The 10649-nt window shown below is 46.0% G+C and overlaps 1 protein-coding gene across 1 annotated transcript in view; it reads right to left on the reverse strand.

Annotated features, from left to right (window-relative positions):
* LOC311051679 (uncharacterized protein) overlaps window positions 1-9404 on the reverse strand; it is a gene marked incomplete at its 3' end in the record, with an annotated part of 213885 nt that extends 204481 nt beyond the window's left edge. The window contains exon 1 of the mRNA XM_084066262.1: window positions 9345-9404. The remainder of the gene's footprint in view (window positions 1-9344) is intronic.
* Window positions 9405-10649: the final 1245 nt, after the last annotated feature.

Consider the following 10649-nt stretch of genomic DNA (forward strand, 5'->3'; position numbering starts at 1 on the left):
GTCTGTCTCTATGCTGTCCTACTGTCTGTCTCTCAGCTGTCCTACTGTCTGTCTCTATGCTGTCCTACTGTCTGTCTCTCTGCTGTCCTACTGTCTGTCTCTATGCTGTCCTACTGTCTGTCTCTCCTACACTGTCTCTCAGCTGTCCTACTGTCTGTCTCTCTGCTGTCCTACTGTCTGTCTCTCTGCTGTCCTACTGTCTGTCTCTCTGCTGTCCTACTGTCTGTCTCTATGCTGTCCTACTGTCTGTCTCTCAGCTGTCCTACTGTCTGTCTCTATGCTGTCCTACTGTCTGTCTCTCTGCTGTCCTACTGTCTGTCTCTATGCTGTCCTACTGTCTGTCTCTCCTACACTGTCTCTCAGCTGTCCTACTGTCTGTCTCTCTGCTGTCCTACTGTCTGTCTCTATGCTGTCCTACTGTCTGTCTCTATGCTGTCCTACTGTCTGTCTCTCAGCTGTCCTACTGTCTGTCTCTCTGCTGTCCTACTGTCTGTCTCTCTGCTGTCCTACTGTCTGTCTCTCTGCTGTCCTACTGTCTGTCTCTATGCTGTCCTACTGTCTGTCTCTCAGCTGTCCTACTGTCTGTCTCTCTGCTGTCCTACTGTCTGTCTCTCTGCTGTCCTACTGTCTGTCTCTATGCTGTCCTACTGTCTGTCTCTCTGCTGTCCTACTGTCTGTCTCTATGCTGTCCTACTGTCTGTCTCTCAGCTGTCCTACTGTCTGTCTCTATGCTGTCCTACTGTCTGTCTCTCAGCTGTCCTACTGTCTGTCTCTATGCTGTCCTACTGTCTGTCTCTCTGCTGTCCTACTGTCTGTCTCTCTGCTGTCCTACTGTCTGTCTCTATGCTGTCCTACTGTCTGTCTCTCTGCTGTCCTACTGTCTGTCTCTCTGCTGTCCTACTGTCTGTCTCTCTGCTGTCCTACTGTCTGTCTCTATGCTGTCCTACTGTCTGTCTCTCTGCTGTCCTACTGTCTGTCTCTCTGCTGTCCTACTGTCTGTCTCTCTGCTGTCCTACTGTCTGTCTCTATGCTGTCCTACTGTCTGTCTCTCTGCTGTCCTACTGTCTGTCTCTCCTACACTGTCTGTCTCTCTGCTGTCCTACTGTCTGTCTCTCAGCTGTCCTACTGTCTGTCTCTCCTACACTGTCTGTCTCTCTGCTGTCCTACTGTCTGTCTCTCAGCTGTCCTACTGTCTCTCTCTCCTACACTGTCTGTCTCTCCTACACTGTCTGTCTCTCTGCTGTCCTACTGTCTGTCTCTCAGCTGTCCTACTGTCTGTCTCTCCTACACTGTCTGTCTCTCTGCTGTCCTACTGTCTGTCTCTCAGCTGTCCTACTGTCTGTCTCTCCTACACTGTCTGTCTCTCTGCTGTCCTACTGTCTGTCTCTCAGCTGTCCTACTGTCTCTCTCTCCTACACTGTCTGTCTCTCCTACACTGTCTGTCTCTCTGCTGTCCTACTGTCTGTCTGTCCTACACTGTCTGTCTCTCAGCTGTCCTACTGTCTCTCTCTCCTACACTGTCTGTCTCTCTGCTGTCCTACTGTCTGTCTCTCAGCTGTCCTACTGTCTGTCTCTCCTACACTGTCTGTCTCTCTGCTGTCCTACTGTCTGTCTCTCAGCTGTCCTACTGTCTCTCTCTCCTACACTGTCTGTCTCTCCTACACTGTCTGTCTCTCTGCTGTCCTACTGTCTGTCTGTCCTACACTGTCTGTCTCTCAGCTGTCCTACTGTCTCTCTCTCCTACACTGTCTGTCTCTCTGCTGTCCTACTGTCTGTCTCTCAGCTGTCCTACTGTCTGTCTCTCCTACACTGTCTGTCTCTCTGCTGTCCTACTGTCTGTCTCTCAGCTGTCCTACTGTCTCTCTCTCCTACACTGTCTGTCTCTCTGCTGTCCTACTGTCTGTCTGTCCTACACTGTCTGTCTCTCAGCTGTCCTACTGTCTCTCTCTCATACACTGTCTGTCTCTCTGCTGTCCTACTGTCTGTCTGTCCTACACTGTCTGTCTCTCAGCTGTCCTACTGTCTCTCTCTCCTACACTGTCTGTCTCTCTGCTGTCCTACTGTCTGTCTGTCCTACACTGTCTGTCTCTCAGCTGTCCTACTGTCTCTCTCTCCTACACTGTCTGTCTCTCAGCTGTCCTACTGTCTCTCTCTCCTACACTGTCTGTCTCTCTGCTGTCCTACTGTCTGTCTCAGCTGTCCTACTGTCTCTCTCTCCTACACTGTCTGTCTCTCCTACACTGTCTGTCTCTCTGCTGTCCTACTGTCTGTCTGTCCTACACTGTCTGTCTCTCTGCTGTCCTACTGTCTGTCTCAGCTGTCCTACTGTCTCTCTCTCCTACACTGTCTGTCTCTCTGCTGTCCTACTGTCTGTCTCTCCTACACTGTCTGTCTCTCTGCTGTCCTACTGTCTGTCTCTCAGCTGTCCTACTGTCTCTCTCTCCTACACTGTCTGTCTCTCCTACACTGTCTGTCTCTCTGCTGTCCTACTGTCTGTCTGTCCTACACTGTCTGTCTCTCAGCTGTCCTACTGTCTCTCTCTCCTACACTGTCTGTCTCTCTGCTGTCCTACTGTCTGTCTGTCCTACACTGTCTGTCTCTCAGCTGTCCTACTGTCTCTCTCTCCTACACTGTCTGTCTCTCAGCTGTCCTACTGTCTCTCTCTCCTACACTGTCTGTCTCTCTGCTGTCCTACTGTCTGTCTCTCAGCTGTCCTACTGTCTCTCTCTCCTACACTGTCTGTCTCTCTGCTGTCCTACTGTCTGTCTCTCCTACACTGTCTGTCTCTCTGCTGTCCTACTGTCTGTCTCTCCTACACTGTTTGTCTCTCAGCTGTCCTACTGTCTCTCTCTCCTACACTGTCTGTCTCTCTGCTGTCCTACTGTCTCTCTCTCCTACACTGTCTGTCTCTCTGCTGTCCTACTGTCTCTCTCTCCTACACTATCTTGACCTGATTCCCAACCATAGAAACTACACACTGTGATTACACACATCTACACACTGTGATTACACACATCTACACACTGTGATTACACACATCTACACACTGTGATTACACACATCTACACACTGTGATTACACACAACTACACCCTTAAGGTTGTTACACACCGGGGCGATTTTTTCGTGCGAATAATGCGTTTTTTTAAAAAACCTTATAAAGTCAATGTCTCCGTACATGGAGCGAAAAAGCGAAGCGAAAAAGCGTCTTTTAATTATTCGGAACGAGTCAGAATTTTGCGTATATTCGCATATTCGCCCGGTGTGTAACCACCCTTAGCCTATGTCTTTGTACCAGAGCAGTGCATCGAGCAACAACCTTTTTAATTTTTTTAACCCAGGGTAGTAGCTGAGCACACATGCTCATTTTCAGCAACGTCCTGCACATAGACACACACAGACAGACACATTCAAACCTGGGAGCTGACTATTACAACCACAGTTTTATGCTGTTGGCCACTAAGCAGAGCAGTTGGGGTTCAGTGCCTTGCTCAAGGGCACTTCAGTGGTGTTGGGGAAGAGGTGAACATTCACTTCCCCACCCAGATTTTTCAAAAAAAAAACAACTGAACGTCGGAGGGCAGATTATAGCTGTGTGTGACTTCCTGTTTGAGACGTGTGGCGTCTGTGTGACTTCCTGTCTGTCTAACTGATGTTCAACCACAAGCTGCTCTGTGTTGCAAACTGACAGTTAAAACTGATTCTTCATTATTCACAGTGAGCATTATGTTCCACTTATAACAACATCTATGTTTACATTATTAAACTGCATGGTCAGCATTCTGTTTCATCTATTTGTGTATTATTTAATTTAATAAGTTATTCATGCATTTATTACATCTAGCCTTGACTCTACATCAATGCCTGCCAAACAGACTGCTTTACACCATGATTAGCTACATCCTAAAGGGTCCAGGGACCCCTGAGGGGGTTCCAGGGGGTCCCCAGCTAAATCATTCTTAGTTACCAAATGGACCCTAATCGGTCTGTAACACAGAGAGAGTGCAAATGGATTTAGCTCCATTTGCACTCTCTCAGAGTTATGGAGGTCCCTGACATTAATATGTTTGAGAACCATCCTATTATAATTCTAGTAAGCTCACGGTGGTGGTGGTTGGTGGTAGGGTGGACTCTTGATCAAACTGCGCATGCGTCGTTGTGTGCCAGGTTTCGCGAGAGAAACAAGCAGCGAGGTCTATGAAAACGAGGCCAAACCAAACGAACCCTATAACACCAACATTGGCCCTAAAGCGCTTACAATCGGCGGACATGGCAACACCGACGCCGACGCTACACCATAGACCCCGCCCACTCTCTGCTGTGGAAAGTAAACACTCCAGATTTGTTTCCCCACACACGATGCACATTAGCTCCATAAAGAACGGTTCTATGTCGTTCTCTTCCAGGATCGGGCGAACGTCCGCCAAGGCTCCGCTGTTTACCCTTTTGTATACATCGTATCCCAAAACTAATGGTAGATTCTAAACCGCACGGATGTTTAAGGTTTTGAAAATAGCTCATCTACAAGCTCACAACGCCTCGCGATGCGTTGTGAAAATAGGGAGATGGAGAGAGAGAGAGAGGGACGGAGAGAATACTCAAATACCTTGAGTAAAAACACTTCACAGTACTGAAAATGAGTACAAATACTTAAAAGTACTGAAAATGAGTAAAAATACTTCAAAGTTGAAAAACAAAGTACAAATACTTAAAGATTGATAAAAACACTAAAAATACTTCAAAGTTGAAAAACAAAGTACAAATACTTAAAGATTGATAAAAACACTAAAAATACCTAAAAGTTGAGAACAGTAAAAATACTTAAAAATAGGGGGGCGCCACGATGGGGCGCGCACGGGGGAGAAACCGCGCGACAGGACGTGCATTAACCCCAACTTTGCAAATGCTTTCGCCTGCGCCCTTCACCGGGTATGGTCTAGTTGCATTAAAACACTCTTAAAAGCTGTGGTCTGGATCCAGAGAGGTCAGGAATGGTGTTACAGAGACAGCTTCACTGTGATAGTAATCATCACCATACATTACTATAAACAGAGTATTTCTACAGTGCAGTATTGATACTTTTACTTAAAGTAATACTAGGTCACTTTTTCAAAACTACTAATGTTAAATTGTATATCTTTTGTGAGTGGCAGACAGAGGTGGACAGTAACGGAGTAAATTTACTTAAGTACTGTACATATTCTGAGGATCTGTACTTTACTTGAGTATTATATATATATATAAACTGCTCAAAAAAAGTTCGGAAACTTAACTTCGGTCAATTATATCTCCCCTTTAATAATACCAATTGGTATTGTGTTTTATATCATTTTTATTGTTGATTAGTCACCTTTACAACGAGGTACAGCTTGTAAGGATCGTGCATTCTTGGAATGAGCAACACAGCTAAACGTGTGGGTAGCGCCTCCAAAAAAATTGCCAAAATCACCCAATATGCTTCTGTTGGTAATCACTCTTGTTTTGAGCAACCTGCCAGCACACACCTGCTGAGAGGTGTGTGCCAGTAGTCACAGGTGTGTGACTGCCTCACAGGTGAGTGACTGGCACCTGAACATGGGTTCTGCAACTTTGTTGAGTTTATGTATGCTCCAAGCAGCAACACTGCCCCCATGGACTGCCACGTTTGTCCCTTCAGGATAAGGCCCGTGCAATAGGGCAAGTGAAGCTGGTGTTCCGTTACGCAGATTACGCATTATTTGATGTCAGCCCTGGTACCATTTGCAGGCAGGTGTGTGCCAGTCACATGTGTGTGACTGGCACCTGAGCATGGACCCTGCAACTTTGACATCTGTCTTTGGTACCGTTGTGCAAATCTTGCCTGTAAATCTATGGTTCCTCAGTGAAGCAAGGGGTCTGGGTTGTTGTCTTCCTTGTTGACTTCACCTGTCTCGCAGAACTTGGTCCTAAGTTTGGAAATGGTACCAGGGCTAACACCAAATAATGCTGTCACTCTGCATAACGGAACACCAGCTTCACTTGCCCTATTGCACGGGCCTTATCCTGAAGGGACAAACGTGGCATCTTTCCATGGGGGCAGTGTTGCTGCTTGGAGTACAAACTCAACAAAGTTGCAGAACCCATGTTCAGGTGCCAGTCACTCACCTGTGAGGCAGTCACACACCTGTGACTACTGGCACACACCTCTCAGCAGGTGTGTGCTGACAGGTTTCTCAAAACAAGAGTGATTACCAACAGAAGCATATTGGGTGATTTTGGCACATTTTTTGGAGGCGCTACCCACACGTTTAGCTGTGTTGCTCATTCCACGAATGCACAATCCTTACAAGCTGTACCACGTTGTAAAGGTGACTAATCAACGATAAAAATGATATAAAACACAATACCAATTGGTATTATTAAAGGGGAGATATAATTGACCGAAGTTAAGTTTCCGAACTTTTTTTGAGCAGTTTATTTTTTTTCTTAAAATCTTTGTCCCACGATTTTGTAACCCACATTTTTTTCACCCAGTGCCAATTGCCTATGTAATCCTGGGCACTACCTACCCTCTGCCAGCCTAGGGAGAGCCCAAGCTGAAGCTCATGCCTCCTTCAATGCATGAGGAGCAAGCAGGCCACTTCTTATCACCCGACAGGGGGGAGTTTCCCTGGTTGGACAAAGCGCGTGGAAGGAACACGTTATTCCAACCAGTTCCCTTCTCCTCCATCAGGCGCCCCGGCTGACCAGGGGGAGGCAGTATAGTGACCAGGATTACTACATGTTTTTGTGAGGGTATTAACTACCCTAGGAGACACGGGGAGAACATGCAAACTCCACACAGAGTAGGCCCTTTCACCAACCCCACTAGGGTATGGGCGCCGATGACGTGGAGGAGAGAACACGCCCACAGCGTCCATGGCGGGAATCGAACCCAGGACCTTCTAGCTGTGAGGCGACAGCGCTACCGACTGCGCCACCGTGCCCCTTGAGTATTATATTTTTTTGACCCTTATTACTCTTACTCGAGTACATTTCCAAGAAAAATACTGTACTCTTACTTGATTAGATTTCTACAAAGGCTAAAAAGTACGCGTTACTTTTGGTTTGCTGAAGAAAAAAAAAGAACACCTTTTCCCCTAAAATGCAATTGGCCACAACCTGTGTTCGTCAAAGAAGTAAACCTATCACAGTACACGTTCTCCACTGGGGTCTACGAAAAAGCGGAAATACGTCATCCAGGCCCGCCCAGCATCCATATAAGGATAACGCCGGTTATTGAATTGAATGCCAAAATAACTAATTTATACAAATCAACCAAATTCATACAAAATTACAAATCAATACAAAATGAATGAACTGCAGCTGCTCATTCTTGATCCATTTTAACAGGACAAGTAGCAGAATAATATAAAAACAAAACAGCCAGGTCTTAGAACCATCAGAGACACAAACACTTCATATCCGCCTGTCAGAGCTCAGCTTTGGACATAAACCATAAACAACCCGTCTGCCAGATCAGTCCAGACTCAGAGACAGAACAGAAGAAGTGATTTATTTTCAGAGGATTAACAGAGACACATCATGCTGTGAGTGACAGGTGATTGCATCCCATCGCCTGGGAGGCATTTGAGGCGTTGAAGCTGTTTAGGATAATAAATGGTGTAAACATATAAGGTCATAAAGTTGAATGTTTCCCAATATATCACATATGTATATATTTTTTTTTGATGAAGTCAGTTGTTCATTACATAAACTTAAGTTTTCATTAGAGGTTACTCAAGTGTGCAAAATTAAATAAAAATGTCAATTGGTCTGGAAGAAAAGTGGTATTGCCAGACAATACTTGCTTGAAAAGTAGCAATGACGGTGGCGGCCACGCACACACACACGCACGCACGCACGCACGCACGCACGCACGCACGCACACACACACACACACACACACACACACACACACACACACACACACACACACACACACACACACACACACACACACACACACACACACACACACACACACACACACACACACACACACACACACACACGTTTGGAGGGAGTCGTTTCTTTCTTATTAGGCAAGTTGGGGCCCATGTTCCACACACAACCACATAGCAAGCACACTAACTTTACACACACGCACACACACATGCTCGCGCGCGCACACACACACACACACACACACACACACACACACACACACACACACACACACACAATGGAGGGAGTTGTTTCTTTTCTGCCCTCGACTCTTGTTGCCTTCCAATTCTTAATAAAAACTAAACAAACATGTAACCAATGAAAAGAATGAACACAAGCTTAACTACAATAGATCCATTGGAACACAGGCTCTTTTTTTCATTTGATGAAAATGTACGGTTTTGAATCATGCAAGATTATGATTCTACAGCAGGGCCGGCGCGTCCATACAGGCGACCTAGGCGGCCGCCTAGAGCGGCAGTTGGAGAGGCGGCTGCCTAGAGCGGCAGTTGGAGAGGCGGCAGAAAAAAGTCGGGGGAAAAAAATAAAATAACATAACCTAACCTAACCCTAACCCCGAAATAAAGTCAGAGGGGGCGGGGCTTCAGCAATTCATGCTCGTCCCTATTGGTGGTCTAAGTCCACATACCAAATTTGGACTTGGTGGCATGCTGCAAACTGGAGTTATAGCTGTTTAAAATCCCGTGCTCATCCCGTGCTCATACGGGCGGACGGACATAACATACGCTGGGGGTCCCTGGAACCCTGGGGCGGGGCTTCAGCAATTCATGCTCGTCCCTATTGGTGGTCTAAGTCCACATACCAAATTTGGACTTGGTGGCATGCTGCACACTGGAGTTATAGCTGTTTAAAATCCCGTGCTTGGACATAACATACGCTGGGGGTCCCTGGACCCCTCTTTGATAACCAGTGGTACGTGTGGGCAATGAGAGGAGAGATGGCATAGGCAGTGTCCACGTCTGTGTGTGTGTGTGTGTGTGTGTGTGTGTGTGTGTGTGTGTGTGTGTGCGCGCGCGTGTGTTTGTATGTGTTTCTATTTTGCCGTGCTCATCCCAGGCTCATACGACGGACGGACGGACGGACGGACGGACATACGGACAAAGTCAAGCTTAGAGCGGTTGGCACCGCTAAAAAGTATTATAATCCGTCCATAACCGCGTAAAAATGTTGCGCGCGCGAATGCGGGGGCGCATCAAATTAATCTCGCCTAGAGCGGCGATCAGCCCTCCACCGGCCCTGTTCTACAGTCACATAAATGACTCAAACTTGTAATAATATAACAAATGATTCATGTGACTCAGGACAAGTCTAGAGATATACTGTATTATCTCCTATAGTATCATCATGGTGAATCTACATGCAGATATAAAGACATTTTACCTTCATGTTCAGATGAGACGTTGAAAGAAACGATGCTGATCTGAACTGTGTGAGATCAAGTGAGGATGTGGTTTAACTTCCTCAAACTCCACTATAACTGTGGAAAACATCTGACGTCACTCTGATCTAAACTCAAGTGTCAGGTTACACTGTTCTCTCTGTAGTTAACCCATTAAGACCTGAGGCTTCTACATATGACTTCTAAATCCTATGTTGCTATATCAGTGGTGCTCAAACTTTTTTATGTCAAGGACCCCAAATGCATTTGGCCACAGCTACAAGCTGAAAATGCGTCGCAGTGCAGTTTTCAGCTTGTAGATTTGTTATTTTTGCTATTTTTGAATTGGAATCCTGAAAAGTAACATTTTTATTTAATTTCAAAATCATTTAGTTATACTTACGTTAACTTTATGAACTTAAATACAAATACATTGGACATAAAAAAGACAATAGAATGTTAATACTAGTCATTAAGCTACCAATATAGTAAGGTTGTGCGGTTTAACTGTTTAACGGTTTTATAAAATCTTGACGGTTCGTCAGCCAAACCGCGCGTTGCGCTTATGTGAAAGTGTTAACGTGTATGACCAGCGCTGTTTTGTCCCCCTCATTGACTTAACTCTCCAAAAAAAAGAAGGCTCTGGTACATGCTAGTGAAAAGGTGTCACGTGATTATTACGGAAGCAGCAGAAATCAGTTTGGAAGCAGCCACGCTCTGCAGCAGTATCCTACTCGAGAGAATGGCAGCGAGCCAAATAACAGCTGAAGACCTGGTCTCAAAAAGTAAAACAACAGCAGAGAGAGATAAAGTACTCACAACCTGTCAGATTGACCCATCAAATGACGTCACAGCTAAGTCCCGCCCCCTGCCCTTTTTTTTAACCCCGGAAGTCCCGCCCCCCTATTCCGGCTGGGGGGAAAAAAGTGAGGGAAAAAAAGTGAGGGAACCTGTCAGACCACACCCCATGTTTGACATCAGCGGGGAAAAAAGTGCGGGATAAAAAGTGTGGGAGAAAAAGAGCTTACCTTGCAAAATAGCTGATCAGTGCTGTGCGGGCACTGCTGTGTTTTTAAATCTTTTTGTGTTTGGATCCAAGTTGATGATGCATAGCTGGACTGGAAACACGGGAAGGTCCAGTGTGTGTGTGTGTGTGTGTGTGTGTGTGTGTACACACATGCGTATGCGTATGCGTGTGCACGTGCGAGAGAGAGGGAGGGAGAGGAAGCCCATTTACTTTCAATGTAAACATAGGAAATGGCTGTGAGTGTGTGTGTGTGTGTGTGTGTGTGTGTGTGTGTGTGTGT

This window comes from Gymnoscopelus microlampas (assembly GCF_963454915.1).
Source record: "Gymnoscopelus microlampas genome assembly, chromosome: 9".
Taxonomy (NCBI): Eukaryota; Metazoa; Chordata; class Actinopteri; order Myctophiformes; family Myctophidae; genus Gymnoscopelus; species Gymnoscopelus microlampas.